The 26,310-nt window shown below is 45.9% G+C and overlaps 1 protein-coding gene, 1 long non-coding RNA gene and 1 pseudogene across 8 annotated transcripts in view; 1 reads left to right on the top strand and 2 right to left on the bottom strand.

Annotated features, from left to right (window-relative positions):
* The window catches only part of LOC136318286 (asialoglycoprotein receptor 2-like), a 190,636-nt gene that overhangs the window by 74,019 nt on the left and 90,307 nt on the right, over positions 1 to 26,310 (bottom strand). The window lies entirely within an intron of this gene.
* LOC136318288 (uncharacterized) overlaps positions 1 to 26,310 on the top strand; it is a 198,579-nt gene that overhangs the window by 86,540 nt on the left and 85,729 nt on the right. The window lies entirely within an intron of this gene.
* On the bottom strand, positions 23,822 to 23,904 carry LOC136318295 (small nucleolar RNA SNORA40; annotated as a pseudogene).

Genomic DNA, 26,310 nt, shown 5'->3' with positions numbered 1-26,310 from the left:
CCCCTCCTTCCTCTCTGTCTCTCTCTTCCCCTCCCGCAGCCAACGCTCCATTGGAGCAAAGATGGCCCGGGCGCTGGGGATGGCTCCTTAGCCTCTGCCCCAGGCGCTAAAGTGGTTCTGGTCTCGGCAGAGCGACGCCCCGGAGGAGCAGAGCATCGCCCCCTGGTGGGCGTGCCAGGTGGATCCCGGTTGGGCGCATGTGGGAGTCTGTCTGACTGTTTCTCCCCATTTCCAGCTTCAAAAAAAAAAGAAAGAAAGAAAGAAACCAAACCTTGCCAGCCTTCCAAAGCCTTCCTGGTGCTTCTGGGAACCTACTCCTCTGTCTTCCAACACCTTACATTCATTTTGCCTTTTGTGCACTTCGTAGAAATGGAACTACATGGTACGAGCTCTCTTTCATCTGGCTCCTGTGCTCAGCAGTGTTTGTGATTCACCTGTGTCCCGTGTGGCCGCAGATTGTTCGTTCTCACTGTTAGAGTGTCCTATTGTGTATATTCACCCCAGTTTATTTGTTCATTCTACTGCCAAAGGACGTTGGGTGATTTCCAGTTTATGTCTATTACAAACAGTCCTCCTGAGCATTCTCGCCCAGGTCTTTTCCCTGCAGCCTTTTGCCCATCATAAGATATAAAAGGTTGAAAACCATTGCTTTAAGCCTCGGATCTTGAGAAAGCTAATCTGTCCCACCTCTACAATTTACCCTTTCTTCTCTTTAAACATAGTCCTTCCAATAAAGGAAGGGCACTATTGGCCACAGGAGTCAGACTTCCTAAAGCCCTATTCTACCGCCTAGTTGCTATGTGCCCTTAGCGGCAAGCACTTCAACCTCTCTGTGCATGATTCCTTACCTATAAACAGGAATAAAAATAGTTCTAAGTTCATTTGGTTGAGGGTTAAATGTGGAAACAGTGCCTGCACTTGGCAAGCACTCATCAATGTCAGTAGGTATGATTACTGCCAAAGGCACCTTCGATTGGGTGGCCCCTGCCAAAATTGTTGAGTGAGGCCCGCTCACAGGAGACAGAAGATGAAGACTTTCTCACCACCTCCAGCAGGAGAACTACACCAAAAAGCCCTCTGGGCCACTGCTGCGCCCCCTCCCTCTGCCCCGCACTCATCAAGGATGCCGCTGCACTGGCTGCTGCCTTTCTACCCACAGGACCCTGGGTTTCACCCAAAATGTGACCTAACCCAGGGGCACCCTTCCGGGGTCATTGTTAATGGTGTGCCAGCAGCTCAGTGACAAGCTGCTGGGGCACCAACTGTGCCCAAACATTGCTGCTGAAAAAAACAAATGTTTTAAATGTCCATGCAAAAGGAGAGTGAAGCAGAGTACTTCAATTTTTTTTTTTTTTTTTTTTTTAGGTGACAAAGATGGAAAAAGCCCCTTGAGGCATACAGTGCAGGGACCAAAGAGCCAGAGACTGGGACCTCTCACTACTGGTTGCCCATGGCAACTGTATTTCACAGCAGGAATTCATTTTCATATGACAGTGACCTGTGGAGGAAAAGGAAGGACAGCTCCTAAAGAAACTTAGTTGAACAGTATGTTGGGGCAGGAGAACTGATTTTATCAAAAAAAAAAAAAAGCATTTAAAAGTACCTTAAGGGACAGAAGTGACCTCAGGGCCCCTAGGGATTCTCTGTTCCACAACTCCTACCTAAGACAGACACACAGACACACAACCACACACAGTCACACACTTATGCACAAAGCTTGTTTCAAAGGACTCCAGGGCAGATGTCACTGGTCCCACCGTTAATCATATGTAGATGTTACAGTGTCCCTGAGTCACTGGTCTCAGCATTAACCATCTGTTCTTCAGTGACAAAGTTCTTTCCAGGACTCCAGCCGAGTCCCAAGCAACCTGCCGACCAAGCCACCAGGACGTCCTGCACACCTGGGAACACACTCCCCGGACTGACACATACACATTCCTAGAGAAATAGGAAATCCTAGTCTGAAACACACCCTCGGGAGTCCGACTTCAGCTCCAACCTCTGCTCTGCCGACCTACAAGCTGCGTGGGTTAGGCAGGTGTGTGGATCTCTCTGGGTCTGTGTCCGCACAGGCAAAATGAAGATATAATCATAGCTCCCACCCCCCCCTCCTTGGGTGGTTAACACACTGAAGGGGACACCTAGATAATTAGCACATGCCCTACACATAACAGCCACTCAAATAAACAGCTGCTATGATTAAGAGCTAGAAGAGTAACTCACACTCATCATCTGATTGGAAGCTAGTAACAGAGAACAAAGTATTACCTTGGGTGGCACAAACTGCAATGAATGCATCAATAAGTTGCAGGGAGGTGGAGTTTAAATCAGCTGCTGAAGGATGATGGGAAGTGGTTTTTTTTGGAGGTTTGGGGTGAGAATTCCTATACTGAGCACCTACAGGGGAACCAAGAGGAAGGCAAGAAGCTTCAGGGACAGAGAGGGACCTGCAATCAGCAGACAGCTGTGATGGTGCAGGATGAAGTGGAAAAGCCAAGAAAGGGGCCCCCAGTGCAAATGGGAGAGGCAAAGTTTTCCCAGGGAAAATGGCACCTTAGCTGGGTCCCAAAGGGCAAGGGCAAGAAGGCTGGCTATGAGAGCAAAGGAAGCAGATGCAGGACAGGAAATTGGTCCTGAAGAGTGAGGCCACATGATGAAGGAGGCACATGAGGTGGATAAATGAGCTGGCTTTGTGTGGGAAGAAACCCAGAGCTTCTGAAGATTTCTTTGGGGAGAGGGTTCAGTGACAAGGTAAATGCAGTAGTCAGGGACCATGGAGTTAGAGACGACATGCCAGATGGACTGTGGGGGCTGCAGGGGATTCTGGCATCAGAGAGACCAGCTAAGGGGCCTCTGAACTCTGACCTGAGATGTTTAAGGCCAGGGAGAGGCAGAGATACTTCAGGGAAAACTGAGTATGACATTGGAGGAGAAAACCGATTGCTGATAAGGCGTGGACAAGGCGGACAAAAGAGCAGTGTCTGGAAACGGACAACTTCCAGAGAAGTGGTTTCAGCGAAATGGTAGGGCCAGCAGCCAGGCTGCGGAGGATTAGGAGGGGAGGCGTGGAGCTGAGAGGCAGGCAGCAGGTGCGGAGTGTAGCACTCGCCGGGTATAACAGACACTGGAGACGTTTGGAGAGTTTAAGACAAATCTTTATGGCCAAAAGAAATAGAGAACAAAACAAAGGAAAATAAAACCTGCGCAGGGGTGGACTCAAGTGGTAGTAACAAGAGCCACACCGAGCGCCTACAGTCTAGGGGTTTTTATAGCATAGCAAGCAAGCAGTTCATACAGAAGCGGATTTGGCGTTTAGCAATTGGCTCCTCCAAATTAAATTTTTAGTCATGTGCCTTAGTAACCAGTCATTCGGTTGAAAGCCCCCAGCTGGAAATGTCCCTATCTATCCCCTAGGATGTGGTCACATTAACTATCTTAGGAGTTTTTACGACTTCCTTATCTCAAGGACTCATCAGTTCCTAGTCATCCTGGGAGTCTAACGACTTCCCTATCTCTAGGACTCATCTGTCTTATTCATCCTGGGAGTCTGGTCTCATCTAGGGAGTCTGGTCTCATCTATTCCGGGAATGTGCTGTACTTACTGGACCAGTTCCTTTTAAGTTATTTTCTCAAGCTTATTAATGTATTTTATAGCTTTTATTCGAATGTCACACAGAGCACTTGTTGGGAAAACGTGACAGTGAGAGGAGGGAAGGAAGTCATGGTTCCCATGCATGTTTATTACCCCCCCCCCCCCAAAAAAAGGATGGGAGGCCAATGGCTATCAGGAGAATAGAGGGATATGAAAACCTGGTTAAGGTTAAGGGCACAATTTCTCAAGGTGTGGGAATGGGCTGAGGCAGAGACTGGCTTTACCAGGGTGGTTGGGGACACCTGACTCCTCCAGCCCTCAGACTGCTGGGAGTACCAAGATCCCCATGCAGCCTCACAGATAACCTGATCATTCACATGAACTGCCTGGCCCTGAACCTCACTGAGGATGGTTTTCCCCCTTTCCCATCACACTTCTTCCCAGGGAAACCTCTGGGTGGGAGAACAGACTAGCCAGATGGGAAAATCCGGGTCCTCAGCCTCTGAGCAGCCAGCCTGGCAACAGGCGTCAAAATTCCCAGACTTCCCAACAAAGCCCTCTCCACAGCCCAAGAAAGGAGGCTTCCATCCTAACAGCGCAGAGGCCATGGGAACCATTGTGAGCCCAGAGCCTTCACGCTGAAGTGCACAGGATGGATTTGGAGCCTTCACGCTGAAGTGCACAGGATGGATTTCAACACTACCTCCAAACCTTCTGCCTAGAAAAACAGAGGCGGGCCTGACTGCTGGGAGTGGGTTTCCCGAGGGCTGGAAAACAAACCTGGGGCATGATTCTCGGGCTGAAACCGAGGAATTCTGCCTGGCCAGTGAGAAACCCCTCCGTCTCGCACAGACTCCTGGGCATTTTAACCATGGGCTGAAGTTCAAATGTCCAGGGCCAGGGCCAGCCACGGCGCCCCACGCCAATCTTCTGGAGTGCCAGATCCTCACCAAAGGCAAGGCGGAGGGGCAGTGGCGCACCGCCCGGCGCGGGCGCGACGACACCCAGGACGCTCCCGCCGCACGGGCGCGCCCCAGCAGGCGCTGGGTAAACATCGCACTTGTTGACTCGCACGCCGGCACGTTCACCCCAGCGCCGCCTGGTGTCCGTGGACGCCTTCGCCCGCTTTCCCCTACCCCACTCGGCCACCCCCACGATCCCACCTCAAAGCGCCCAACAGGCTCCCGAGAGGGCCCCCGACCGGGTTGCAGGCCAGACGCAAAGTGCCAACCGTCCCGGGGGCTGGGGCCGGGCGCTGCCCGCGCCCCGCCGTCCCTGGGACTCGCCCCTTCCCCGGGCGCAGAGAGCTCCTAGTTCCCGTCCTCCGCGACAGGGCCGCCCTGTGGGCCCCCTCGGCTCCCGCCACCGAGCCAAATGCACTCCCCAGGTCCGAGACCCAGCCCAGAAAGTGGGGGCGGCCCCCCTTTAACCAGACTGACCTGCGGGTTCAGCCCAGCCGCCCGGCGTGCTCCCTGGCTGCCCTCTGGCGGCGACCGCAGGGACCCAGGCGCCCGCCCCGCTCCGCCCTTTCCCACCTGGAACCTGTTGCCAAGGGCGGGAGAACCCCAGCCTCAGGTCACCTGGTTGGCAAGACCCCTCTGAATGGGTAGTCTTGCCATGAAACAGGTCTCTACTGCCCTTTCTTATTATTGGATAACAAACATCACTATCTTTTCCTTAAGCAGCTTCCAGTTCTTACTTTCTGGAACTACAGGATCTTCGAGGCCCATTTTGTGTATTTCCTGCCCCAGTCCTAGAATCAGCCACTTACTAGTATTAGAAAACAAGATCTGGGGGCTAGGTATGGTCTTTGCTACTGGACCCATAGCATTTTATAATTAATAACCTACAGCAGACCAAGGGAAGTTAGACCTCCCTGTTCTCTTAAGTGTTCTTGTCTGGTTATTCCTGAGGCTTGGGACAATAGCTTCAAAGACAGGCCCTGGACCCCAGGCCCTAGAAGGGAGGTGGGCAGTGAGAAAGCGGCAGTCCCCGGGCACCCAAGGAGGCCTTGGAGTGACCTACAGGCCAAAGTGAAGATTTGGGTGCTGTACAGTCAGCTGAGTAGTGGACTTCCAGCCAGCAATGGCTGCAAGGTCGCAACCTAGAGATAAATGGGCCCATGAAAACTAAATAGCAATGGAGGCAGTGTCCAGCAGGCATGCTGACTCCGGAGATCATTACGGAGGGTGTTTGGCTGAAGAAGGCTTCTGGTTGTGTGTGTCTGTTTGAGAGATGATGTTTATACTTTAAACCAGCTTCTCAAATGTGGCCTTGGGGCCTCTTATGTCAGCAGCACCTAAGGACTTGTTAAATATGCAGAGTCCCCGGCCTGGAGGTGGGGCCTGGAATCATCTTCATGTTCTCCCAAGGATTCTGATTCACACCAAGGTTTAACACTTTCAGGACTGAAAGTCCACAGTCAGGATGCCACTGAGGAGAGAATCTGTCTACTCTTTCTACAGATGCCAACCTGATCCCATGTTTCCTTTGGTTCTGTTTTTGGCCATGTACAGAACATTGGAACCAACATACTGCTCATTTTTAAGACTTTAACAACCTCAGCAGAAACAGCCCCATTGACTTTTACCTTCCTTGACAGAGTCTCTTCATGGCCACCTTTCAGTCAGGTTTCTCTGAGCCCTCTTCTCAACTGGGCTTCAACCTTGGCCTGTAATAACTGCAACTCTAAACACAAATGATTTCGTTTGCCCCTCAACACACAGAGGCTTGGAAAAAAAAAAAACTAGCCTGACCAGGCGGTGGAGCAGTGGATAGAGCGTCGGACTGGGATGCGGAGGACCCAGGTTTGATACTCCGAGGTCACCAGCTTGAGCGCGAGCTCATCTGGTTTGAGGAAAGCTCACCAGCTTGGACCCAAGGTCGCTGGCTCGAGCAAGGGGCTACTCGGTCTGCTGAAGGCTCATGGTCAAGGCACATATGATAAAGCAATCAATGAACAACTAAGGTGTCGCAACGAAAAACTGATGATTGATGCTTCTCATCTCTCTTCTTTCCCCTCTGTCTGTCCCTATCTATCCCTCTCTCTGACTCTCTCTCTGTCTCTGTAAAAAACGAAAACAAAACAAAAAAAATCTAACAATCTAACATTGTTTCTAGCAGCCTAAGGCCGCAGTGTCCTTGTGATGACCCAGCCCTACCTTGAGTTCCTATCTGAAAAAAACTCAAAAGCTTCTAAAAGAAATTATCATTGGTTCCAGCCAATATCTGCTGATAGATCCCCGACCTCTATTTTTTCAGAGCATTTTTTTTAAAAAAGCTTAATGTTGTAAATCCTTTGTTTCCCTTTTCCCACTTGTCAAAAAAAAAAAAAATCTAACATCTAACTGCTGTTTTACATCCTTTCTCCCAGAGCACCTTTCTGAACATCGTGAGAGCCATTTCTTTAAAGTGTAATTGTCAGGAAGGACAGTGCCCCTGTGTCCTCATCTCTGTAGGATAGGAGCCTGACCTGGGTGCCAGTTAGACACTGGTGGCCTAATCACACCGACATTAACCACTTAAGCTTTTGTAACTTTTCACTTTCTTGGCAATGCTGGAGCTCCCACTTAACTTTCCCTCCCTGTTCCCTCATTCTCCCTTTAAAAGGCTGTCACCTCCACACAGATCAGCCTCAAGCTCAGTTCTGCATGAAAGAAGTCTCTTTCCCCTGCTGCAGTAGTACTGCATAAAACCTGTCTTCACCGCCATTAACTCATGCTCATGTTCATCTTTGTTTCTCTTTAACGCTTTCCAGGAGTGTTCCTGGTGACAGGGAGCCTTGGACTCACCACCTCAGAACCAACAGGCCTCTGGGACTCAAAGTTAAATAACAGCCCACAGAGGCAAGCATGAGGACAACTGTTCGGCTATCATCCAGCAAGGCCGGTATCCAGGATTTTCCCTTGCTCAGACAGGGAGATGGCAGCAGAAATCAACAAAAACTAAAAGAAGAAGAAATGTAGAGCTTTGAATTCTGGAAATAAGCTGGAGGTGTAGGCACAATCAATTAACATTCTGAAGGAAACAAGTCCAGGGAGAGGCCTCAGCTTCTTCATCTGTACAGCACTTACAGATGGTGCAGGGGAGGGGCTATGCAAACAGAATCTTAAGTGTTTAGGTCCCATCTTCCTGCTCCTTGCAGTGTGAAGAGACCAGCAGACATGGCCCAGACATGAATAATGGATCATTATGTTCGAGTTGCAATTAAGCAAGACTTGTGGAGACAAAATACCTAAGCAAGTCAACTTTAATAACTTCTGCAGAAGGGCGTGCTGCCACTAGTGAAAGCTGACAGCAAGCACACGGGCAGGGGGGTGGGTTCTGTTTTTATCCCTAACACAAGCCCTAGGCTGGGTCTTGTCCCCTTGGCTGAAGTGCTGACTGTACAATCATACTCTTTCCCAATTGCCTAGTATTTGAGGGGGAGCGGTAAAAGAGACAGAGAGAGAGAGAGAGAGACAGTGAGAGAGACAGGAAGGGAGAGAGATGAGAAGAATCAATTCTTCATTGTGGCTCCTTAATTGTTCATTGATTGCTTTCTCATATGTGCCTTGACCCCTTGCTCAAGCCAGTGACCACGGGGTCATGTCTATGATTGCATGCACAAGCCAGCAACCCCACCCTCAAGCTGGTGAACCCGTGCTCAAACTGGATGAGGCCACGCTTGAGCCGGTGACCTTGGGGGTCTCAAACCTGGGTTCTCTGCATTCCAGGCCGATACTCTATCCACTGTGCCCCTGCCTGATCAGGCCCGATTGGCTAGTTTAAATGGCCGTGCAGAGGGAGAAGGAAGAGGTAGGGATAGAGAAACCCTATAAAGGGGGTTGGGGAAATTCCTGTTGAAGAAAAGAACATGAAGTAAACTGGTTGTTTTTCCTTTGATTACACTCAAGAAGCACACAGACCCTGTGTAGTCACTTTCTATGCACCACCTCATTGGTACTGTTATTGTCCCCATTTCACAGGCAAGAGAACCAGGGGTTGGAATAGCTAAGCTTACTTACCCAGGCTGTGGGGGGCCTGAAGGATGCCAAGCACCTGGTGGGAGTGTTTGTTCAGGGCTACTGTTGGGCAAACCAGTGTGTTACAAGTGTATTAGGCTTCCTTGCTTGTACTTTGCCTAATTGGTGCATGAGCACGGGCAGCACCATGTGTGTATAGTCTATGTAAAGCTGTGGGTGCTTGCCCTCAGGGTGGCAGATTGTAGATTGCAGATTGCCTGGTGCCATTGGAAGGGGCCACTGTTTTCTGTTGTTTGCCGGAGAAGAGGTTTTCCCTCCTACTCTGTTTTTCACTGGAGAGTCCAGTGAGTCCAGAAAGAGAGAGAAGCAGTTTTCCCTGCCTGCTTGCTCATCCACCATTACGAGACTAATAAACAGAATGGCCTACCATCCTCTGGCTCCACAGTTCCTTTATTGTCTGTCCAAATCCAATTTGAACCTGCATGGCAATGGACACAGGCCTTACAGTGACCCTGTGCATGACAAGTGTCATTCCAGTGCTCCCAGAGTGGCAGGAAAAGGAATACTTCAGGCACACCCAGGCATCCACCACGGGGACAGGTTGACAGTCACTGACTGGATGACGGTACTGCCAAGTCCAAGTCCTGAGGAAAGCACCCTCGGTGCTGGGGGCTGGAGCAGGGCCCTGACAAGGTTCCACTTCCACTGGCTTCTGCAAATTGCATAATGTGGTCTGAAATTCATGTTTTCAAGGAATAGATGTCATTCCTCTGAATCAATCAGGAGTGCAGAATGTCTCATCGCTGATACTGCACCCAGGCCATTTTGTCTGTTGGTCCAAAGTTCAAAGCAAAGCAGAACAAAACAAAATATTACACTATTTATGCACTAGGAACTATGTTAAATGTTTTTCAGCCTGACCTGTGGCGTTGTAGTGGATAAAGCGTTGATCTGGAACACTGAGGTCACCAGTTTGAAAGCCTGGGCTTGCCTGGTTAAGGCACATATGGGAAGCAACTATGAGTTGGTGCTTCTCGTTCATCCCCCTACCCGCCCCCCCCCCCCCGGCCTTTTTCTCTCTCTAAAATCAATAAATAAAATCTTTAAAAAATATTTTCGGGCCTGACCTGTGGTGGCGCAGTGGATAAAGTGTTGACCTGGAAATGCTGACGTCGCCGGTTCGAAACCCTGGGTTTGCCTGGTCAAGGCACATATGGGAGTTGATGCTTCCAGCTCCTCCCCCCCGTCTCTCTCTCCTCTCTCTCTCTGTCTCTCTCTCTCCTCTCTAAAATGAATAAAGAAAAAAAATAAAATTAAAAAAAAATTAAAAAATATTTTCGGCCCTAGCTGGTTGGCTCAACGGTAGAGCATTGGCCTGGTGTGCGGGGGACCCGGGTTCGATTCCCGGCCAGGGCACATAGGAGAAGCGCCCATTTGCTTCTTCACCCCTCCCCCTCCTTCCTCTCTGTCTCTCTCTTCCCCTCCCGCAGCCACCCAAGGCTCCATTGGAGCAAGGATGGCCTGGGCGCTGGGGATGGCTCCTTGGCCTCTGCCCCAGGCGCTAGAGTGGCTCTGGTCTCAGCAGAGCAGAGCATCGCCTCTGGTGGGCGTGCCGGGTGGATCCCGGTTGGACACATGTGGGAGTCTGTCTGACTGTCTCTCCCCGTTTCCAGTTTCAGAAAAATACAAAAAAAAAAAAAAATTAAAAAAAAATATTTTTCAAGGTTTAATAACATTTAACCCTCTCAGCAACCCTACAATGTAGGCAACTCACTGTCATGACTATATGAAAGAGGAGAAAGCTGAGGCACAGAAAGGTTAAGTAATTGCCCAAGGACACACAGCAAATAAGTTGCAGAACTAGGAGCAAACCAAGCAGTCTGGTTCCGGAGCCTATGCAACCATGGGAAGGGCTGAAACTTTCCTCTACCCTCCAAGTTCTTCTGGCTGCTCGCTACCTACTGAAGTGAACCCCTGTTACAGGCAAAACAATGAGACCTTGCTTCTTGTCTCCTTGAAGGAAAGAATGTGATCGAGAAAGTGCAGCAAGTAAAGGAAGAATTTATTGGCCGTGCAGGAATACATTCAGAAGGGACTAAGTGGGGGCTTTGTAGAAAAGTTCCTTTCCCTTCCCTTCCCTTCCCTTCCCTCCTTCCCCCCCTTCCCTCCCTTTCCCCTTCCCTCCCTCCCTTCCTTTTTTCCTTCCCTTCTTTCTCTTTTTTTTTTTACTTGCCATGCCTGATGTTTCTTCTATTTAAAGTGTATTTAATATAATGGGAAAACAGGGATTGCGGCTAGACACGGATTCTTATTCTAAATATAAATACGAAGCAGATCTTTGGCCCCTTAAGTGTGGCTCTACCACAAAAGACTACCAGCGAGCCAGCGAGCATGTGCAGGTACCGGAGGGAGGACGGTGTTTGTCAGTCACGGGCCTGGGAGACGCAGGTGCAGGTACGCGGGGGTGTTGGTCGGTCAGGCGCCTGGGAGATGCGCTGCAGGATAAACAGCGCGGGGGACGCACGAGTTGAGTGAGCACGTGGCTCTCCACGTGCGGTTTGCTGACCACTGCAGGGAAAAAAGCAAAAGGTACTTTGTGGTTCCCAACCTCTCTGGGCCTTGTTTTCCCCACCTAAAAATGAAGAATGTGAAAGCTGAGGCTGTGATTACCTTGGAAAGGAAAAGAAAAAGGGGAGGAGAAGGAGAGAAGGGAAGAGGTGAGGGTAGGGGGAGAAGGGGAAAAGGGGGGGAGAGGAGGGAGGGAAATGGGGGGAAAGAATTTTGAGGAGTTTTATTGATTAAGCCTGCGGCTTACACGGGGCATTCTTCAGACCGGGGAGGGGGGGAAAGGGGGGAGGAGGGAGGGAAAGGGGGGAAAGGGGGGAAAGGGGGGGAAAAGGGTGGAGAGGAGGGAGTGAAAGGGGGGGAATGAATTTTGAGGAGTTTTATTGATTAAGCCCGCAGCATACATGGGGGATCCTTCAAACCCAAATCATGCAGCCCCAAGTATATTTCAGAGGTTGGTTATATACCCTTTGACTACATACACATTGAGGGGTGCATGACAGCATAAGAAAAAAATTAAATAAAATAAAAAACCAGATTTTGTGATCAAGAATCAACTACAAGGTGGGTGCGATGGAGTGAAAGCTTGAACCTCCCAAATGACATGTTGAAACATTAACCCCAAGGTGATGGTATTAGGAAGCAGGGTCTGAAATTCATGTTTTTGAGGAATAGATGTCATTCCTCTGAATCAATCAGGAGTGAAGAATGTCTCATCACTGATACTGCACCCAGGCTATTTTATCTGTTGGTCCAAAGTTCAAAGCAGAACAAAACAAAATATGACACTATGCACTAGGAACTATGTTAAATGTTTTTCAGCCTGACCTGTGGTGTTGTAGTGGATAAAGTGTTGACCTGGCACACTCAGGTCACCAGTTTGAAAGCCTGGGCTTGCCTGGTTAAGGCACACATATGGGAAGAAACTATGAGTTGATGCTTCTTGCTCATCCCTCTACCCTCCCAGCTTCCCCCCCTCTCTAAAATCAATAAAATCTTAAAAAAAATATTTTTCAAGGTTTAATAACTCATTTAACCCTCTTAGCAACCCTACAATGTAGGCAATTCATTGTCATGACTATTTGAAAGAGGAGAAAGCTGAGGCACAGAAAGGTTAAGTAATTGCCCAAGGACACACAGCAAATAAGTTGCAGAACTAGGAGCAAACCCAAGCAGTCTGGTTCCGAAGCCTATGCAACCATGGGAAGGGCTGAAACTTTCCTCTACCCTCTAAGTTCTTCTGGCTGCTCGCTACCTACTGAAGTGAACCCCTGTTACAGGCAAAACAATGAGACATTGATTCTTGTCTCCTTGAAGGAAAGAATTTGGTCAAGAGAGAAAATGCAGCAAGTAAAGAAAGAATTTATTGGCCGTGCAGGAATACATTCAGAAGGGACTAAGTGGGCAAAGCAAAGGGGGCCTTGGAGACAGGATCAGGGGGTTAGCCTGGGACCAGCTACTGCTGCCCACTGCTGCCCTGGTTGCAAGTCTCATGAGGTCCTTTAGGGATTAAGAGAAACAGAGGGGCAGGGAAAATGCACCTGGGGGGACGATGAGGGCGGGACATGCTCCTGGAAGGGAGAGCATCTTAGAACCTCCATCCTAAGGTCTTTTAAGGGAAGGGTTCCTAGGGAAGGTCCCAGGGGAAGACCTCAATAGACTACCCATCAGCTCTCCAGATGTGTCCTTTTAGGGTTGTGGTCTCCACTGATTGGTCAGTGCCAGGGTAAAGGGTCATTAGTTTGTGCAGCTGGTCCTGAGGCCAGCCTAGATATGGCTTGTCTGGTTTTGCTGCTTATTTGGGCCTGGAGCTGAAACACAACTGAGGCCTAGATGTTATTCCTAGGGGTTACTGCTTATGGTTTATTCTCTGGCCCTTTGTTCATTCTCCCTTTAGGGGGTCTAACCTCCCTGACTAGCAACATGCAGAGGAGGAGAGGTCAGGGGAGGGTCCAAACCACATGACCAGCAATATAAAATCGGGGGTCTACACTGTGCCATCAGCAGTATGCTAGTGGAGGAAAGGTCACCCGGGGGGTGAGGTCCTTGTTTTCCTAGTTTTGCCTGTTGCTAGGTACCTGAGTCTTTTTGCGCTGGTGACCTTCTGTGCCTGGCCTAGAGTCCTTGCTCTGCTTATGTCTGTCTAACTGCCCACCACACCTCCACAAAAGAAACCAGTACTTGACACAGCCGGCAGAGTGGGTGGGTTAGCAGCTGGGTGGCTTCCCACCTGAGCCGTCAATGGACTTTCTCACCTGTAAGCCTTCGGTCAGCCAAAGGAGTTCTCCACGCCCCTGGCACCATCATTGTCGATTTTCCCCCTTTGGGGCCCTAGCTTCGGGCATGATTCAGGCCCAGGTGAGAAAGGCTTTTTTTTTTAATGCTAAAAATGAGAGATAAAGGGGATGAGTCCTTCAGCCCGTGGCAAACCACTGGGCCCTCCCACCCTTTTCTGTGCTGTGGTTGTCTCCTCTGCTGACCAAACACACTAGAAGTCACCCGAGGAGCCCACTACAAGGGGGAGTGGAGGAACAGAAGTACAGCTGTGATCTGTGGGGACCTGGGTGGCAGAGAACAGACTGCTCACACTGCCACAACAAGTCTCACAGACTGGTGCTTAAACAACAGAAATTTCTCATAATTCTGAAGACCAGAAGTCTGAGATCAAGGTGCTAGCAGGGTTGGTGTAAGGCTGGTGGCCGTGGCCATGCAAGTTCCCATTGGATTCTGGCAGATGGTAGAGGAACTGTAGAGCTGGAGGGTGGTGGGCCATTCCGTTTATTAGAGTCTCATAATGGTAGACAAACAAGCAGTCAGGGAAAACTGCTTCTCTCTCTCAGGCCTGATGAGCAAACAGGCGCGGGGTTGGAGGACCCCTTCTCCCACAAATAGCAAGAAATGGCCCCTCCCAATGGCGGCAGGCAATCTGCATTCTACCATCTGCCGCCCTGAGGACAAGCACTTGCAGCCTTACAAAGACTACACACACAAGGTGCTGCCCCCTGCTCATGCACCAATCCGGCAAAGTACAAGCGAGCAAGCCTAACATACTTGTTTGCCCAAGACTTGGTTTCTCCTGGGGCTTATCTCCTTGCTTATAGACAGCTGCCTTCTCACTGTGCCCTCACATGGTCATCTCTCTGGGCCTGTTGCCCTATCTCTGCTTATAAGGACACCGGTCACGTTGGATTAGGGCCTATACTCATTTCCTCATTGTAACTTTTCACCTCTTTACAGATCCTTTCTCCAAATACAGTCACAATGGACTTACTGGGGGGTTAGAATGTCAACATACAAATTTGAGAGGGACACAATTTAGCCTATAATTGTCTCTTAAGGAAATATATAGTTGGTAGCTATGTGAGGTTTCGAATTGCTAGGAGAAAATATTTTGGACATACCAAAAGATATAAAGAATAATATAAAACATACAATGCACCTACTGCCCCCCTGCTCAGCCTAAGAAATGAAACATTTCTAATACAGTGGAAGCACCACGTAAGCTTTGCAGTCATGATCCCTCCCAATCTCCAAAGGTGACCTTATGTAGAATTTAACAGTTTACTACATGCCCATGCATCCTCAAATATATATAACACTGTTTTTGTGTGTATGTGTGTTTTAAACTTTATTTGAATGGGGACATTCTCTATGCTTTACTTTTATTGAGAAGAAATTCACATAATATATAATTAACCATTTTAAAGTGTATAATTCAGTGGCATTAAGTGCATTCACAATGTTGTGCATCCACCATCTCTTTTTAGTTTTAAAATATATTTATCACTCCATAAGAAAACCTCATATTGGGCCCTGTATCTCAGTTGGTTAGAGCATTATCCCTATGTGCCAAGGTTGCAGGTTTAATCCCTGGTCAGGGCACATGCAAGAATCAACCAGTGAGTGCATAAATAAGTGGAACAACAAATTGATGTCTCTCTCTTTCCTTACCCCTTTCTCCCTCTCTCTAAAAATATTAATTTAAAAATTGTTTTAACTTAAAGAAAACTTCATATCCACTAAGTGATTCCTTCCCATTGTCCCTCCTCCGACCCCCTGGCAGCCACCAATCTGCTTTCTCTCTATGGATTTGCTCATTTGTATTTCTCTGTAACTTGCATTTTTGCTCAGCCTTTGAGAGATTCATCCAAGTGGTCACATTTGACCATAAGTTTGTTGTTTTTTTTTAATTCCCATATAATATTCCATCATTATATGTTTTAATTCATACTTCAGCTAATGATTTATGAAATTTATAAATATTTACTTTAAAAATCAGTTTTATATGCATGTAGCAACAAAATCAACCACCAGAAAAGAAGATAGAATGAAAACTAAGTATCAGCCCTGGCCAGTTGGCTTAGCAGTAGAGCACTGGCCCAGCGTGTGGAAGTCCTGGGTTCAATTCTCAGTCAGGACACACAAGAGAAGCAACCATCTGCTTCTCTACCTCTCCCCTCCCCCATCTCTCTCTCTTCCTCCCTCTCACAGCCATGGCTCATTCGAGCAAGATTGCCCTAGGCACTGATGATGGCACCACAGCCTCACCTCAGGCGCTAAAATAGGTTGGTTGCCAAGCAAAGGAGCAATGGCCCAAGATGGGCAGAGCATCGCCCCATATGGGGCTTGCCGAGTGGATCCTGGTTGGGGTGCACGCTGGAGTCTGTCTCTCTGCCTCCCCGCCTCTTATTTAATAATTAAAAAAAAGAAAACCAAGTGTCTTTTCTGCCTTCCAAAGAGACAACCACTTTACCTGTTTAGCATTATGCCAGGCTTATACATGTATGCATATATGTCATATACTTTTTATGCATATGTTACTTAATAAGTATGTACTGAGTGCTTATTGTATGCCAAACACTGCCTTAGCTGTTGGAGGTACAGCAGTGAACAAAACAAAGTTTTTAGGCCCTGGCTAGTTGGCTCAGTTGTCAGAGGCAGATTTAATGGTGGGCACAACAGGCGTGCACCCTGGGCCCTGACTTCTGAAGAGCCCTGCAAAACCCCCACTTTACAGTTTTTTCTAATGACACCAAGTTTGGTTTCATTTGTGCAATTCTAACATGAATAGTACATAATATTTTTGAAATAGAATAAAATCATCAGGTTTATATGGAACTATAAAAAACCCTGAATAGGCCCTGGCCGGTTGGCTCAGTGGTAGAGCATCAGCCTGGCATGCGGAAGTCCCGGGTTCGATTCCCGGCTAGGGCACACAGGAGAAGCGCCCATCTGCTTCTCCACCCCTCCCCCCTCCTTCCTCTCTGTCTCTCTCTTCTCCTCCTGCAACCAAGGCTCCATTGGAGCAGAGATGGCCCGGGAGCTGGGGATGGCTCCATGGCCTCTGCCTCAGATGCTAGAGTGGCTCTGGTAGCAACAGAGTGACGCCCCCTGGTGGCGACGCCCCTGGTGGGCGTGCTGGGTGGAACCCGGTCTGGCGCATGAGGGAGTTTGTCTGCCTCCCCGTTTCCAGCTTCAGAAAAAGCAAACAAACAAACAAACAAAAAAACCCCAAATAGTCAAAGTAATCCTAATGAAAAAGAACAAAGCTGGGGGCATTACAATACCTGACTTCAAATTCTATTATAGAGCCATGATAATCAAACCAGCATGGTATTGGCAGAAAAATAGAAACTCAGACCAATGGAACAGAATAGGGAATCCAGAAATAAAACCACATATATATGGTCAAATCATCTTTGATAAAGGAACCAAAAACCACAAAGGAGAAAAGAAAGCCTCTTCAATAAATGGTGCTGGGAAAACTGGAGAGTCACATGCAAAAGAATGAAACTCAACTACAGTTTGTCTCCTTGTACCAAAATTAATTCAAAATGGATCAAAGACCTAAATATAAGATCTGAAAAAATAAATTACATAGAAGAAAACATAGGTACTAAACTCACGGACCTTGGCCATAAAGAACATTTTATGGCCCTTGCCAGTTGGCTCAGCGGTAGAGCGTCGGCCTGGCATGCGGGGGACCCGGGTTTGATTCCCGGCCAGGGCACATAGGAGAAGCGCCCATTTGCTTCTCCACCCCCCTCCCCTCCTTCCTCTCTGTCTCTCTCTTCCCCTCCCGCAGCCAAGGCTCCATTGGAGCAAAGATGGCCCGGGCGCTGGGGATGGCTCCTTGGCCTCTGCCCCAGGCGCTAGTGTGGCTCTGGTCGCGGCAGAGCAACGCCCCCTGGTGGGCAGAGCGTCGCCCCTGGTGGGCGTGCCGGGTGGATCCCGGTCCGGCGCATGCAGGAGTCTGTCTCTCCCTGTTTCCAGCTTCAGAAAAATACAATAAAAAAAAAATGGGAAGAGGACATGAACAGACACTTCTCCCAGGAAGAAATACAAATGGCCAACAGATGTATGAAAAGATGCTCATCTTCACTAGCTATTAGAGAAATGCAAATCAAAACTACAATGAGATGCCACCTCACACCTGTTAGATTAGCTATTATCAACAAGACAGGTAACAAGTGTTGCAGAGGCTGTGGAGAAAAGGGAACTCTTATTCACTGTGGGTGGGAATGTAAAGTAGTACAACCATTATGAAAGAAAGTATGGTGATTCCTCAAAAAATTAAGAAAAGAATTACCATATGACCCAGCAATCCCTCTACTGGGTACAACCCCCAAAATGCAAAAACACTGGTACGTAAAGACACATGCAGCTCCATGTTCATTGCAGCATTGTTCACAGTGGCCAAGACATGGAAACAACCAAAAAGCCCTTCAATAGATGACTGGATAAAGAAGATGTGATACATATACACTATGGAACACTACTCAGCCATAAGAAATGATGATGTCGGATCATTTATGACAACATGCATAAACCTTGATAACATTATATTGAGTGAAATAAGTAAATCAGAAAAAATTAAGAACTGTATGATTCCATACATTGGTGGGACACAAAATTGAGACTCATGGACATAGATAAGAGTACAGTGGTTACCAGGGGGAGGGGAAGGGAGGAGAGGGAGGGGGTGAGGGTGGAGAGGAGCATAAAGAAAACCAGATAAAAGATGATGGAGGAGCCTGACCAGGCGGTGGCGCAGTGAATAGAGCATTGGACTGGGATGCGGAGGACCTAGGTTTGAGACCCCGAGGTCACCAGCTTGAGCGCAGGCTCATCTGATTTGAGCAAAGCTCACCAGCTTGGACCCAAAGTTGCTGGCGTGAGCAAGGGGTTACTCGGTCTACTGTAGCCCCATGGTCAAGGCACATATGAGAAAACAATCAATGAACAACTAAAGTGCCACAACGAAAAACTGATGATTGATGCTTCTCATCTCTCTGCGTTCCTGTCTGTCCCTATCTATCCTTCTCTCTGACTCTCGCTCTGTCTCTGTGAAAAAAAAAAAAAAAAAAAAGATGATGGAGAACAATTTGACTTTGGGTGATGGATATACAACATAATCAATGTCAAAATGATCTAGAGATGTTTTCTGTAAATCTATGTACTCTAATTGATCAATGTCACCCGTTAAAATTGTCTAAATAAAAAAATATATATATAGTACATAATATTTTTTATTTATTTAAAAATATGGTTAACATGTATTTTTATTTTCCCTGTCTCTTTTTTTTTTTAGAGGCCCAATATTTTCTTCTGCACCCAGAGCCTCAACCAACCTTAATCTGCTTCTGTCAGTGGTAGAGATTTGGCCTGGTGTGTGGATGTCCCAGGTTTGATTCTCAGTCAGGGCACACATAAGTGACCATCTGCCTCTCCACACCTCCTCTCCCTCTTTCTCTCTCTCTCCCCATCCTCCCTCAGCCATAGCTCAAGTGGCTTGAGCAAGTTGACCCTGGGACACTGAGGATGATTTCAGTGGTCTTCATTTCAGGTGCTAAAAATAGCTCAGTTGCTGAGTGTTGGTAAAATAAGTTTGTAAATATGATACATATGTTTGCTCGCTTATAGTTTGCATTGGACGTGGGGGGGGACAGGCTATAAGCAGGCAGGATCCTTATAACCTAAGGCTTAGTTTTAAGACTAAGCCTTTCCCACCCTTTTTGATGTAGGGTGGTGCACTCTCATGAGGAATCCCATTATGCCTCAGATAAGTGACTTTGTATCAGAGACTTCTTTATTTGTATATTGGATTAAAGGTTTTGATTTCTACACTATAAAATGGGGGCAGATTGGAAGCTTGCTCTCTCTTGGTTCCTGAGATTAGCATTAGAGAGGAAAGCAGGGAAAGGCCACGTGGAAAAGGCCAGGAGAAGCAGCCAAGATGGCAGAATGCTAAAGGAGAAACCAGTTTGTGCAGAGAGAAGATGGGGAACAGAGGTGAGTAAGGCTAGTGATCTAGAAACCTTTGATTCTAGTTAACTCAGATAAGACAGTAGCTTTGTGAGCACTGAATGGGTGGGTTTTGGAGCCCAGTGTGTGTTTTTACTTGCCCGCCGGGTGCAAGCTAGGATTAAAGGTAATGGCCCACCAGTTCTTGGCTCTGTTGTTTCATTACCGTCTGTCTAAATCTAATGCAAACCTGCATTGGCCAGGCAGCTGTGATGGTGGCCGTTGCTACTGGCTTTACACTGAGCAATGGAGTAATTCCCAGATGGGTAGAGGATTGCCCCTTGGGGGCTTGTCAGGTGGATCCCAGTCTGGGCATATGTAGTAATCTGTCTCTCTGCCTCCCCTGCTCTCACTTAATTTAAAAAAATGTTTCTGGATAACACAAACAAACAACTAGATGTATAAGTCACGTGGTGATAAATACTATGGAAAAAAATAAAGGCCAGTAAGGGACATGGGAGTAGTCAGGGAAGGCTTCTCTGATAAGATGACCTTTGAATTGTAGGGAAGGAAAAATGTTTTCCTTCTACCCTCCTGGGTTCAATGTCTAGGGGGCCTGTGAATCAAACTGGTAGAAGACAGATTAACAAAGGGAAAAAATGTTCTAATTATACAGACACCAGGGTTTACTCACACAAAAAAATAGGTGACTCAAAGAGGGGCCAATGGAAGCAATCTAAGCTTCAATCGGATAAAGAAGATGTACATAGCCCTGGCTGAATAGCTTAGCTGGTTAGAGCATTGACCCAATCGATATGCCAAGGTTGCAGGCTCAGTCCCCAGTCAGGGCACATACAAGATTCAACCAATGAATGCATAGATAAATGGAAAACAAATTGATGTTTCTCTCTCTATTCCTTCCTCTCTCTCTAAAATCAATTTAAAAAATCTTTTAAAAAGCAGACATACAGCCTGACCAGGCAGTGGTGCAGTGGATAGAGCATTGGACTGGGATGCAGAAGACCCAGGTTCAAAACGCCAAGGTCACCGGCTTGAGCATGGGCTCACCAGCTTGAGCACGGGCTCACTGGCTTGAGTGTGAGATCATAGACATGACCCCATGGTCACTGGCTTGAGCCCAAAGGTTCCTGGCTTGAGCAAGGAGTCACTTGCTCTGCTGCAGCCCTCTGGTCAAGGCACAGATAAGAAAGTAATCAACAAACAACTAAAATGCTACATCGAAGATTTGATTCTTCTCATCTCTCTCTCTTCCTGTCTGTCCTTATCTGTCCCGCTGTCTGTCACAAAAAAAATTAAAATAAATAAAATATGTAAAAAGCAGACATATAGCCTGACCAGGCGGTGGCACAGTGGATAGAGCGTAGGACTGGGATGTGGAAGGACCCAGGTTAGAGACCCCAAGGTCTCCAGCTTGAGTGCGGGCTCATCTGGCTTGAGCAAAAAGCTCACCAGCTTGGACCCAAGGTCGCTGGCTCGAGCAAGGGGTTACTCACTTTGCTGAAGGCCCATGGTCAAGGCACATATGAGAAAGCAATCAATGAACAACTAAGGTGTCGCAAGGAAAAACTGATGATTGATGCTTCTCATCTCTCTCTGTTCCTGTCTGTCCCTATCTATCCCTCTCTCTGACTCTCTCGGTCCCTGTAAAAAAAAATAAATAAATAAAAAGCAGATATACATCACACACGAATACTACTTATCCATAAAAAAGAATATCTTCAGAGTATTATGCTAAATGAAATAAGTCAGAAGAAACAGATAAGAATGGTATGGCCTGACTAGGTGGTGGTGCAGTGGATAGAGCATCTGCCTGGGATGCTGAAGACCCAGGTTTGAAACCCCGAGGTTGCCAGCATGACTGTGGGCTCACCAGCTTGAGCTCACACTGGCTTAAGAGTGGGATCATAGACATGATCCTGTGGTCACTGGCTTGAGCCCAAGGCTGCTGGCTTGAGCAAGGGGTCACTCGCTCTGCTGTAGCACCCCGGTCAAGGCACATATGAGAAAGCAATCAATGAACAACTAAGGTGCTGCAACGAAGAATTGATGCTTCTTATCTCTCTCTCTTCCTGTCTGTCTGTCTCTCTGTCACACACAAATAAATAAATTAAATAAAACAGAGTGGTCAAGAAAGGCCCCTGAGCGAGTAACATTTGAACAGGTATTTGAATAAATGGTAGTAGAGACCCATGTGGCTATCTAGAGAAATGGTGATTCTTGCAGAAGGAACAGCAAATGCAAACACCTAGATATGGAATTCTGCTTGATGTCTTCCAGGAACAATAAGTATTCTAGTGTTGCTGAAGCAGAGCAAGTGCAGTGAAGACTGAGAGGAGATGAGGACAGAGGTAATGTGGGACTGACAGCTCATATAGGGGTCGTGTAAATTATGTAAGGACTTGTAGTTTTGTCTTAAGTTGATCAGAGCCATTTGAAGATTTTGATCACATTTTTTAAAAAGATTTGTCTGGTATCAGTGCTGAGAATAGGGTAGAAGTAGTGGGGGGGGTAGAGGGAATAGAACCATTAGAAGGCTATTTCAGTAATCCAGTTGGAGTGAATGCACTTATACTAGTATAGAAGAGATAGAGGAATCAGAAGCAGATTCCAGATATATTTTGGAGGGAGACATAAAAGATTTGCTCTTGAGTTAGGTGAGAGGCAGGAGAGAAAATGAGGAATCAAGGCTAGCACCTAGCTTCTTGTCTTAAAACAACTGGTTGGATCACAGTGTTAATTATTGAGATGGGGAAAATCGGGAAAGGAGCAAAAGTTGGGGAACTGAAATCAAGAGCTGTGTTTTGAACACATTAAGCTTGAAATGTCTATCAGACCCCAGGCAGTTGCTATGCTTCTGAAACTCAGGGTAACTTTTCAAGCCGTCAGTAGATAGGCAGAATATAAAGCCAATGGATTGGATGAGGTCATCTATGGAGAGAACACACACGCAGAGTTGCCTAGGGCTCACCCACATTTCAGGTTTGAGACAAGTAAACAGATCCGGTAGAGAAAACTGAAAGGAGGCAGCTAGTAAAACAGGGCAGAACCTGGGAGAATTTGGAGTCTCAGAAGCCAGATAAGTGATTTACTGTAACTCCCATCAAATAGCAATGAGTTATTTTTATTAACTGACAAAATCATTCTAAAACATATCAGAAAAGCTTAATGTGCACCTAGGATAATGGGCCATCCTGACACATCCTTCTTTTTTAACAACTGATAGGGGCATAATATTTTTATAACCTTGTAAAATAAAAATGAAACCTTTCTTACTTCAAAATGTGCTATTTGCTTATATAAGCATTCTGTCTCCCACTATACAAGCCCTCCATTTTTTATATTGGCACATTTGTTTCAATCATGCTGCTGGTGGGGTTCTTACAGAAAGTTAATAAAATATAGCAAATGCTTGAGGAAAATTTGTCTAAAAAATTTTGGTTTTGATACTCATAAATTGATCTATTTTATATAAGAATCTATTATGCCACAAAGAAGCTATTAAATCATTGGCCAGAGATGAATTATTCAATAAATGATACTAGGACAAATGTATAGAAATATGAATGCTAAATTGATTTCTCACTTTATTCCACATAAGTAAATTCTAGATTTATTGAAAAGTAAAGTACTTAAAATTCTAACAATAGAAACATTTGAACTAAATACGAACATCTATTTATAAAACTTGTGCAAGAGGAAGATTTCCTAAACTTAGAAATAACAAGAAATTATAGAGAAAAAGACGAGCAGATTAGAATCTATAAAAAAGAAAAATTCTATGCGTAAGACTATAAAGTAAATATTAAAATGTTTTCAATAAAATGTCAGAGTTAATATATTTTCTACATGAAGAGCTCACACAGCAAACTGATAAAAAAGCAATGGGGCCTGATTGAGAACTGGCTAATAGAATATTCATAAAAGAGATTATTACCCAAAAAAGAAAATTTAGTAGTGAACTCACATGCAAGCATGTTGATTCTTAATAATCAAGTAAGTAACACAACAACTGTAATTTCTTTTACCAATCTGATTATTCAAGATTAGTTTTTAGCCTGACCTGTGGTGGCGCAGTGGATAAAGCGTCGACCTGGAAATGTTGAGGTCGCCGGTTTGAAACCCTGGGCTTGCCTGGTCAAGGCACATATGGGAGTTGATGCTTCCAGCTCCTCCCCACCTTCTCTCTCTCTCTCTCTCTTCCTTTCTCTCTCCTCTCTAAAATGAATAAATAAAATAAAAAAAATAAAAAAAAAAGATTAGTTTTTAAAAATCATAATCGTATAGTCTTGGGACTAGTTTAGTAAGAAGGTCCTTTTTTTTTGTTCTGATGCTATACATTTAGATAAACAATTTGAATTTGTATCAAGATCTTTTTTTAAAAAGTCCATATTCAATTAATGACTCAGCATCTTTACCCATAGACTTTTTTTTTTATCATGTTCCTTATATGTATCAAAACTCATACTACACCATGAGTTCTGGGTTGCAAAGAGGATTTATTTTTTGCACCTGTGTGTAGTCTTTGCCCACCCATAGATTATTTTAAAGAAATAATCCTTGGCTTTGGCTGGTGGCTCAGTGGATAGAGCATCAGCCTGACATACGGACATCCTAGGTTCAATCCCCAGTCAGGGCACACATGAGAGGCGAGCTTCTGCTTCTCTCCCCCTCTCTCTCCCCCTTCTCTGTCTCTTCCTCTCTTGTAGCCAGTGGCTCAACTGGTTCAAGCGTCGGCCCGAGGCACTGAGGATAGCACTGTTGATTTGAGCATCAGCCCCAGACGGGGGTTGCCACATGGATCCAGTCAGGGTGCATGTGGGAGTCTCACTATCTTCCCCTCATCTCACTAATAAAATAAAAATAAATTAAAAATAAAAGAAATAATCCTATGTGGAGAAAGGTTTTTATTAAAAATTCAAAATAGGATTATTTATAATAGTTTTCAAATGGAAATAACATAAAATTTATGCACATACAATGGACCTGAAATGGTTAAATTAGAAAACAACCTTCCCAGTTACAGCCAGAAATAATTCAAGTTATAAAGGAAATTTCACCATGTGCATATTTCTGCCTAGTGGGGATCTCTTTTGTAGTTCTGATCCCAATCAGTTAGTTACTCTGTCCACCAAAAGGAGAAGAATTTCACTTTTTTTCCCCCATTTTTCCGAAGCTGGAAACGGGGAGGCAGACAGACAGACTTCCGCATGCGCCCAACCGGGATCCACCCGGCATGCCCACCAGGGGGCGATGTTCTGCCCCTCTGGGGCGTCGCTCTGTTGCATTCAGAGCCATTCTAGTGCCTGAGGCAGAGGCCACAGAGCCATCCCCAGCGCCCGAGCCATCTTTGCTCCAATGGAGCCTTGGCTGCGGGAGGGGAAGAGAGAGACAGAGAGGAAGGAGAGGGGGTGGGGTGGAGAAGCAGATGGGCGCTTCTCCTGTGTGCCCTGGCCGGGAATCGAACCTGGGACTCCTGCACGCCAGGCCGACACTCTACCGCTGAGCCAACCGGCCAGGGCCAAGAATTTCACTTTCTTGCACACAGTGTGTGCAGAGCATAGAGGCCAGTGACCAGGGAGCACAGAGAATCCAGATTAAAGAACTAGAAAGTTTCAGGGTCATGAAAATGAAAGGGAGGTCTCTTCAATAATAATTAAGTCACTGTGTGCATCTTTGCAGAGCTTACTGAAGGAAAACAAAGTTTCTCTTGCAATAGAATTGAGCAAATATTATTTTGAGCAAACTCAAAGCAAAACAGACTTTCTTTTTTTGCTTATATAGAGAAATAAGGGTCACAATAAAAAAAAATGACATTCTTGCAAATACTAGCATTGGAAAAGAAGGTCATTAGCAGAACTCAAAAGTCCTAGATAGAAGAACCAAGACCTAAGGAGAGGTGCACAGCTGTGTTCACTTAGTCACACAGCTGTGCACATTCATTTATTCACTCATTAACATTATTTTATTTCATCACATATTTATTGAACAGCAAATATATACCAAACACTAAGCAAGTACTGGGGATTATATTGGTGAAAAAGCCAAAGATCTGTTTTCATATAACATATAGTATTAGTAAAGCTAGGATTGAAATAATAGCAAATTATTACTTATGTTCAAAAGTGATTAAGTACTAACAAAAAAGAAGTTTTGAAATCTTTGAGAGTAAGTGATAGGAGATCCTAATCTAACTCAGAGTCAGAGAAACCTCCATTGTGTTTCTATGAGACTTGGAGTTTTAAATGAAAGCTGAAAGGTGAAAAGATTTAGCAAGGGTAAGGATTCTTACAAATTTCTTAGTGGAAAAAGAATTGGAAACCTAATTTGTGGTTTACTAAATGTATAATATACATATGCTTTCTATACAATTAAATTAGGTGTAATTATAGTTTTTGTTCCATTGTATGAATATCATCATATTCAACAAATTCTATGATTTTTAATAAATACCTAAATTATTCTTTCAGACAGATTTTCAGGCTAGGTGGACCCTTTCCATCTATTCAGTCAAGAGTCTGGTATTAGCAACACTTCTGTCTGGGTATTCTAACCATTATCAAACCATTTAGTACAGGCAATTCAAGATCATACCCTCATTTAAAACAAGTAAATGTTGATTGTCTATTGTGTACTAAGCTGTATTTTTGCTAAAGTTACAGTGAAGAGGAAGACAGACAAGGTCCCTGACCTTATGGAGTTTACATTCTAGTATGAACTCAAATTCTGTTTCTAATATTCTAATTAATTCCCAACAGCAATATATAGGATTGACCACTTGACTGCATTCTCATCAGCATTGTAGGTATCATCGTCGCATGGTTTTCTAATGAAGAAAAGTACAAGAAAATGAAGGCATCATTATGGGTTGAATTTTGTTCTCCCCTTTCCGCTAAAAAAATAAAATAAAAAGTTATGTTAAAGTCC

This window comes from Saccopteryx bilineata, unplaced genomic scaffold, assembly GCF_036850765.1.
Source record: "Saccopteryx bilineata isolate mSacBil1 unplaced genomic scaffold, mSacBil1_pri_phased_curated manual_scaffold_25, whole genome shotgun sequence".
NCBI classification, from domain to species: Eukaryota; Metazoa; Chordata; class Mammalia; order Chiroptera; family Emballonuridae; genus Saccopteryx; species Saccopteryx bilineata.
This window is presented reverse-complemented; position numbering and strand designations above follow the sequence as displayed.